Consider the following 9,033-nt stretch of genomic DNA (forward strand, 5'->3'; position numbering starts at 1 on the left):
ATGACTAATTTCTTTATATATATTAGTATTTTCTCTCTTTATTGAGATWTCAAGTTATAAATGAGAAGGGGGTGACAGAAAGGTAGAGGAATACAGATATGAAGGCGTAGGCAGGGTTTGAATCCATGCCGCAAAGGTCCATGTGTGGTCCAGAGTCAKCAGCATTACCACTAGACCAGACTATGGCACAAAATTAATAAGGTCTAATACTCAATGAACTTAAAAGGAGTCGAGGCACTCAAAGTCAAGAAACTGCTGACTTGATTACACAATTTAATTGCACTATCAATTAATTAAAAAGTATACATACATGGTTGTAAAGGAAATCATGTTCAGTCCTAATAAGCTGAAGATTCTATTATGAATAAACCAGCARGCTCTGGATCTTGTAGAGTAAGAGTTGAATACTCCTGCACTAGATTGTGTAAGGCAAAACCTGCAAAGAAAAGGCAACAGGCAAATGCACAAACACTAGAGAAAACTAAGAAATATATTTTTATTTGCTATCTACCTGCATTTTCTCTGGTATTTCTAGAACCACCTGCAACTGGACACCGACATGTATAAGATAACTGGTTTCCAGAATTGGGAACGAAGAGGGTACTGCCAATACCAGGTTAGTTGTATAATCTATTGCAGTGTTTTGATTAGCCAAACCTGTAATGTCCAGAAATGCTGGATAACAACAATCTTTGGTTATATCATATCTAGTGTAGCTACAGTCTATGGATATTTTTTGCCATGGGGCAGAGAGAAAAATGTTGCAGTTTAAKAGCTCAGGGATTCTTAAAAGATTTGCACAATCAACTTTTTTTCTAYAAATATTTGTCTTATTATTAACAAAATGTGAAGTTTATATTTTGACAGACCAAAGTATCAGCTATTAACACAATGTAAAGGAACAACCTCCTATTTTTTCATTAAATGCAACTAAGTGGATTTATGTCAACTCCGTCCAGACACCATAAAAGGCATTTCATTTGTACAATTATTGTCCAACAAGTGTTTAAAGGCCTTGATTGTTTAATGCTAACATTTAGATTATTCATAAATGTCTAATACAAATTTCCAAACGTATTTTTGTTTTGTTTTATAGCTATATTAAATGCTCCAGGGCTAATTTACTTAGCAATCTGGCATGGTTTTCTAGATTTTGAACATAAAAGAACAATTATGAAGCTAACATTATCCCTTCGGTCTAGCACAGCAAATACATTAATTGTTGAAGCATATGTTGCAGAACAGTGATTACAATATTTGTTCAGAATATTGACAACAAAATAAATACATCTTAAGGGGGTTAGTTCCTCTGTAGAGATTGGAGAACCTTCCAGAAGGACAACCATCTCTGCAGCACTTTACCAATCAGGCCTTTATGGTAGAGTGTCCAGGTGGAAGCCACTTCTCAGTAAAAGGCACATGACAGCCCACTTGGAGTTTGCCAAAAGGCACCTGAAGGACTCTTAGACCATGAGAAGCAAGACTATCTGGTCTGATGAAACCAAGATTGAACTCTTTGGCCTGAATGCCAAGCGTCACATCTGGAGGAAACCTGGCACCATCCCTACGGTGAAGCATGGTGGTAGCAGCATCATGCTGTGGGGATGTTTTTTAGCGGCAGGGACTGGGACACTAGTCAGGGTCGAGGGAAAGCTGAACGGAGCAGAATTACAGAGAGATCCTTGATGGAAACCTGCTCCAGAGCGCTCAAGACCTCAGATTGGGCGAAGGTTCACCTTCCAACAGGACAACGAACCTAAGCACACATCCAAGACAATGCAGGAGTGGCTTTGGGACAAGTATCTGAATGTCCTTGGGTGGCCCAGGCAAAGCCCGGACCCGAACCCGATTGAACATCTCTGGAGAGACCTGGAAATAGCTGTGCAGTGACGTTCCCCATCCAACCTGACAGAGCTTGAGAGGATCTGCAGAGAAGAATGAGAGAAACTCCCTGAATACAGGTGTGCAAAGCTTGTAGCGTTACACCCAAGAAGACTTGCGGCTGTAATCGCTGCCAAAGGTGCTTCAGCAAAGTATTGAGTAAAGGGTCTAAATAGCAGTGGTTGAAAAAGTACCCAATTGTTATACTTGAGTAAAAGTAAAGATACCGTAATAGAAAATGACTCAAGTTAAAGTGAAACTCACCCAGTAAAATCCTACTTGAGTAAAAGTCTAAAAGTATTTATTTTTAAATACACTTAACCCTTGTGTAGTCTTAACATTCTGTATACTCCCCTTGTCCGAAGGGTAAAAAATGACCCGCCTTCACTAAACCCCTCAAATAAAGCAGGTTAATTGAATTTTAAACCCCAAATCTATTTTGCATGAAGGAACAACCTATCATGCGTCACAAACTTTGTGAATATCTGGGGTTTCCCTCTTCACACAGCAGAAAGACTGCATATAATCAGTGGACACCGCTCGTTTTTATTACACCACAACTGACATAATTGTTTTCTTTACTAAAGTAGAAGTTTATTATTATTATTATTGCTAAAGGAACTGCGTAGGTGTAAATATAATATTTTTGCAAGAGATAATACTTGTATAGCCTAGAAAGTAGCAGAAATATGCAGAAAGTAGTTTTGAATGCATTTTATTGAAGGGAAAGAATAATAGTCTTGAACATTTTTGGTAATATAGTGATATATTCTTATATACTGTACAAAGAGGAATTCAACTACAAAATACTAGTCTTCTCCCATGTTTTTTTACCTTTGCCCCCACCCACAAGGTGTATAACAACAACAATAAATAAGAATAAAATAAGATAATAGATACAAAACAAAAAAGTAGGAACATAAATCAATCAACTCTAATTAGCACATGTAGGACAGTATGCAAGTGTGTGTTCATGGACTTTGTAGATGTATTTCTCACATGTGCAGCACATAGTATTTGTTTTACAGTCCTTCTTTGGGGGGCAGAATTGGCATCTCCTCCACTTGCCTGGCCCAGCTTTAGGTTCAGGTGGAACAGGACAAAATTCAGCCCACTAACAGCTTTCACAAGCACTGCAGAGGCTTCTTTAAATGTGTGGGGTTACAAGTGCCTTTTCCAGCTGCTCCAGGAACACCCTCCTCGTGTTCTGCTTATCAGGCATCTAAGTAGGGTTGATCTTGTTCCATATCACGAAGTCAAACTTTGATGAGAAGGCCTTTCTCTCTCTGTAGCGAGGAGTGCAGGGGGGAGCTCAGGCTTGTTCTTTATAACTGCTCTTCATGGTGCCCTTCCTCTTCAGGAGCTGGTTGCTGAGTTCATAAGAGGTGAAGAAATTGTCACACGTGACATTGTGCCCCCTCAGTCCATCTGTCACATCAAGCACAACCCCCATCCCCTGGTTCTTCTCTGGCCCTCCACCGGTCGGCTTCCCTGTGTAGACTTACATCTTCCAAGCGTAGCTGGATTGTGCGTCACAGGCCACCCATATCTTGATGCCATACTTTGCTGGCATGCTGGGAATATATTGCCGGAAAGGACAGCAACCTTTTGACAAAGGAGATTACTATCAGTAATTAGTATCAGTGTCACAGAAAACAGTCACATGATATTACAGTAGGAGTATGGAGGAAACTCCACCCACTTCTCCCAGACCTCTCTTATGGCCGCCAGTTTGTCTCTCACACGTCTCGCAGGTCTTTTCTCACGGTTATCAAATCGTAGCGTTCTTGAGAAAGTGTGAAAGACTTCAGTGGCATCGTGGCACGGAAAATCGCCCTTCCACTCCTGCATCCCAGAGACTACATGTAGCCTCATCCCGGGACCTATACACACCCGCTAAGATTAGCAGCCCTATTTAGTCACGCAGATCAATCTCATCCATCCTTTTCCAGTTGTCTCCATATTTACGGAAACCCTATAAATTTGTCATCTCCAGGATGATTTTTTCGTATGGCTGGTGTGAAGAACATGTAGAATGTTGAGGTGGTGTCCTGGGCATGGGTAACTGCATGTCTTGTAGGCCCTGTGGTTGTCCAACTGACATTTTGTGCTGCCATCCTGCCCTGGTTGTCATATGGTGACAAGGACCATGTTATTTTGCTGTTCTTTGACAAAAATGTCTCTCTTCAGCTTGGGGGATTTCTTCTTCATCTGAAGATGATGCATCATGCTCTGGGTTGTATTCTTCCCCATCTTCTTCTTCAGATACCTCATCCTCCTCAAAATCATTGTTCTCTTGTTCCTCCTGGACATTGAAAAAAACAGATCTACAACCTGCTGGGCACTGAAACGTGCACTCATGGCTTCAGCAAAGAGAGAACTGGGAGGACTGTCATCTGCAGCACCTTTACACCCTCTGACTCTGTTCCCCATTAGTAAACAATGCTTTCAAGAAACATTTATTTTGTCTGAAATTGTTTTTATTTTGTCTGTGAACTTGAGTCGTGTTTGGGGTCGTGGAGGGGAGATGCTGCACATGTACAAGAAAGTTTTAGTTCTGTCTGAGTTCAATCAGTAGCAGACATCACCTCAATTTCTCAATGTGTGTGTGTCTTTGTGGTTTATGTGGTGTGTAAATGATTTTAAAACTGCCATGTCAAAAATGACCCTAAGACAATCTTTGTACTCTGGTGGTGTACAGATTTCATGGAAATATGAACAAAGGCGATGTTTCACTTTTTCTAATGTTGGGGTCACTCTTGTAAAAGTCATCAAATTTCAAGTTGAAAAAAGATATTTTAGGGGGTTTTCTCTGCTGTTAAACAAAGTGGCGGGTCATTTTTTTACCCTTAAGACAACACAAGGGTCAAGTATCAAAAGTACATGTCATTGCTAAAATATACTTATGTATTCAAAGTAAAAGTATAAATAATTTCAAAATCCTTATATTAAGCAGACCAGATGGCACCATTTTATTTTTTTTATTTACGGATGCTGCAACCCTCAGACATACTGTAACGATCACRGAGGATAAGTGTGAGGAGTCAGGCGCAGAGAGCAAGGAAATGGGGAAAAAACCACTCTTTAATTTCCAACCAGAAGAACAACTGGTAATGTCAAAAACATTGGCGTAAAAATCCAACATGAATAAAGAGCACACTGGAAAACAAATCCAGACAGTGGAAAACCCCTCAACAAACGAAACAACCTCATACAATACAGAAAGAACAAGCCCGCACAAACAGAAACGGGCTAAACGAACTTAAATAGCACCACCCTAACAACCAAACAATAAACAGGTGAAATCAATTAGACAAAACCAAACGAAAAGGAAAAAGGGATCGGTGGCAGCTAGTAGACCGGCGACGACGACCGCCGAGCGCCACTCGAACAGGAAGGGAAGCCACCTTCGGTAATACTCYTTACACATACTTTACAAACGAAGCATGTATTTAGTGCGTCATCAGATCAGAGGAAGTAGGGATGGCCAGTGATGTTCTCTTGATAATTGTGTGAATTAGACCATTTTCCTGTCCTGCTAAGCATTCAAAATGTAACTTTTGGGTGTCAGGGAAAATATATAGAGTAAAAAGTACACAATTTTCTTTGGGAATGTAGTGAAGTAAAAGTATAAAGTTGTCAAAAATATAAATAGTAAAGTACAGATACCCCCCCAAAAATACTTAAGTCATACTTTCAAGTATTTTTACTTAAGTACTTTACATCACTGCTGATGACGTATGTAAATGTGATATTTCAGTTTAAATTTTGTTTATACATTTGCTAACATTTCTAAACCTGTTTTTGCTTTGTCATTATGGGACATTGTGTGTAGGTTGATGAGGGGAAAAAACAATGTAATACATTTTAGAATAAGGCTGTAACGCATTCTCTTCTGGAGAGCCTGAACCCATGGAGGTACGGGCCACACACCTCTCCGCGGCAGAGCGGCATCGCCAGACAGCTGGGGCTCTGTCCCTGTTGCAGCCAGGAGGGGCACCAGCTTCAGGGGTGTCTGGTGTGTTCCAACCCAGAGTTCACTAGGGCAGAGGGGATTGCCTCGTTATCTTCCGTCTCCCAGGGTAGGCATGAGTATTCRATCATCATCGTTTTCCACCAAACCCTTTCTGGTTCCCATTTTACTGGTTGGCTGTCCCTCAGGTGTTGTCTCTACAGCTCTAATYGACTCCAGGGCCCCAGGGAACTTCATTGACCAGGCCCTCGCTTCCTCCCTGACCATAACTTCACACGCGCTCTCCTTTCCTTTTCCAGTCCAAGCCCTGGAAAAACGACCATCGGTATCCAGCACAATCACGTACATTACAGCACCACTCACCCTCACCATGGGAACATGAACCAGGAAAACCTTCCCTTCCTGATCCTCACCGCACAAAGTCGTCATCACAAAGTCATCCTTGGCCCTCCGTAGCTCCAATGTCATAACCCCACCATATCCTGGTCGAGGATGAAAATCACTGCCTGGGTACCAGGATGCCGGAAGACGTTCTTTCCCGTAACATGTGGTTCCACACTGGTTGAGAGTCCTGAAAGTGCCCTCCAGCCCATCAATCGGTCTTCCCGTATCATTGGCCCTGTGTTTTGGGACGTAGATGTGGACATCCGCCAGGCTCTGGAGAGGGAACCCGCTCCTGCTACCTGCACTCCAGAACGCATCTAGGTCCCCACGGGGGTAAGAGATTGGCTGTTGACCTGGGCACACACATTCCTCGCCGCTGGACACCAAGGTATCACCCGCGCTCTCCAATCCCTCTCTGATAAGTACTGGTGGCCCACCTTGGCGCAGGACGTCGCCTGCTATGTCAACTCCTGCTACARATGTGCCCAAATCAAATCATGCCGGCACGCACCAGCAGGGAAACTACTTCCCCTTCTCCTGCCTCAGCGGCCTTGGTCCCATCTGTCCGTAGACTTTGTTACTGATCTCCCCCCGTCTGATGGTTTCACCACTGTTATGCTTGTTGTGAACAGATTCTCCAAATCCTGCTGTTTATCCCTCTCTCTGGTCTCCCTACCGCTCTCCAGYTCGCTGAGGCACTGTTCCAGCAGGTCTTCTGGCACTATGGCCTTTCGGAGGACATCATCTCCGACCGTGATCCCCAATTCAGARAGCAGGTATGGAAAGCCCTCATGGAGAAGCTGGGGGCCACGGCCAATCTCACATCCGGGTACGGGCCTCAGTCCAACGGGCAGGTGGAAAGGACCAACCAGGAGCTGGGGAGGTTCCTAGGGAGTCACTGCCAGGACCGACAGGGGGAGTTGGCCCGGTTCTTTCCCTAGGTGGAGTACAGCCAGAACTCACTTCGTCACTCCTACACCGGGCTGACTCCCTTCCAGTGCATRCTGGGAAATCAGCCGGCCCTGGCTCCGTGGACTCTGAGCCAGACCGAGGCCCCTGCAGTCGACAAGTGGTTCCGGCACGCAGTCCGACGTCAGAAGGATCAGGCAGACCGCCACCCCAGTGTGGCTCCTGTGTTCCAACCTGGTGATCGCATCTGGCTTTCCACAAGGAATTTGCCGGAAGCTGATCCCCCAGTTTGTTGGGCCCTTCACGGACCTCCGGAGGGTTAATGAGGTAACTTACCATTTTCAAATCCCCACCAACTACCGGATCTCACCCTTTTGTCATGTTTCCCTCCTCAGGTCGGTGGTTCCTGGTCCCCTGGCTGATGCGACCCCCGTGACACCCCTCAGCCTCCACTGAACATCTATGGGACCCCTACCTATGCCATCAGATCCCTATTGGACTCCCGACGTCAGCATCAGTACCCTGGTGGACTGGGAGGGGTGCGGCCCAGAGGAGGGCTATTAGGTTTCYGCGACCGACATCCTGGACCCCAACATTGTCCAGGATTTCCATCTACACCGTACGGACCGGCCCGCTCTTCGCCCTTGGGCCGTCCCCCTGGCCGGCATCGTCAGTATGTAAATGTTAAGTTTTTTTGTCTATGTTTTTTTGTAAAAAAATAAATACCTATATATATATATATATATATATATATATATAGGTATTTATTTTTTATATGGACAGGGAGGACCTGATCCTATATTAGCACTCCTATTCTGACAACAGACTTGAAACATTTAAACGACCCCTAGTCTGTCATGGCCTAGTATGCTAATCCAGTTGTTTGAGAACACAATCCTCTTTTTTCAAGTATGTAACCCTTAACCCATACCGGCACTATCAGTTTGTCATAGCTAATATCTAGGTTAATTGTTAMTTCAAAAATTATAGCTTCAAATGGGGGAAAGGGTCTTTGAACATAGATAGCCCTTAAAGTGTGTGCTCTGCTCTCTGTTACTTTGACCAAATGTTAGATTGAGCCTAATTTTATAGCCTTATGTTTTCATTATGAGTGCAAACAAAGTTTTGGAGACAATAAGACGAAGCCCTTTCAGAGTTTTGGGAGTGACAGTACTTACTGTATGCTTAAACCGGTGTTGCAAAAGGCCTGTGACCTACCTAGCATTCCTTTTCTTTGCGATAAGTGACATCACTTTTTGACTAAATTATGTGTCATGCTTTGTTTGTTGTTGTTGTTTTACACCAAAGCATATAGGCCTAGCTATAAATCCTTACCCTGACAGTAGGCCTAGTCTGTGGGCCAGGAGAGAGTCCATGGTTCAGATCAGGAGAATTGAGATTTTGAGTCATTTTCATAGCATCAAAAAAGGACAAATGTTCCTGTAATTGCTGTCATCTCAACTGTTGCTAGTCAGCAGCAACCCTTATGAACTGTTGTTAGTCAAGAGCAACCCTTATGAACTGTTGTTAAGTCAGCAAGCAACCCTTATTTTTAATTTTTTTCACCTTTATTTAACCAGGTAGGCTAGTTGAGAACAAGTTCTAATTTACAACTGCGACCTGGCCAAGATAAAGCATAGCAGTGTGAACAGGCAACAACACAGAGTTACAAATGGAGTAAACAAAACAAGTCAATAACACAGTAGGAAAATAACAAAATGAGTCTATATACATTGTGTGCAAAAGGCATGAGGTAGGCAAAAATATGAACTGTTTGTTTGAACTGTTGTTAGTCAGCTGCAACCCTTATGAACTGTTGTTAGTCAGCAGCAACCCTTATGAACTGTTGTTAGTCAGCAGCAACCTTATGAACTGTTGTTAGTCAG

The sequence above is a fragment of the Salvelinus sp. IW2-2015 genome, linkage group LG20, assembly GCF_002910315.2.
Source record: "Salvelinus sp. IW2-2015 linkage group LG20, ASM291031v2, whole genome shotgun sequence".
Lineage (NCBI taxonomy): Eukaryota > Metazoa > Chordata > Actinopteri > Salmoniformes > Salmonidae > Salvelinus > Salvelinus sp. IW2-2015.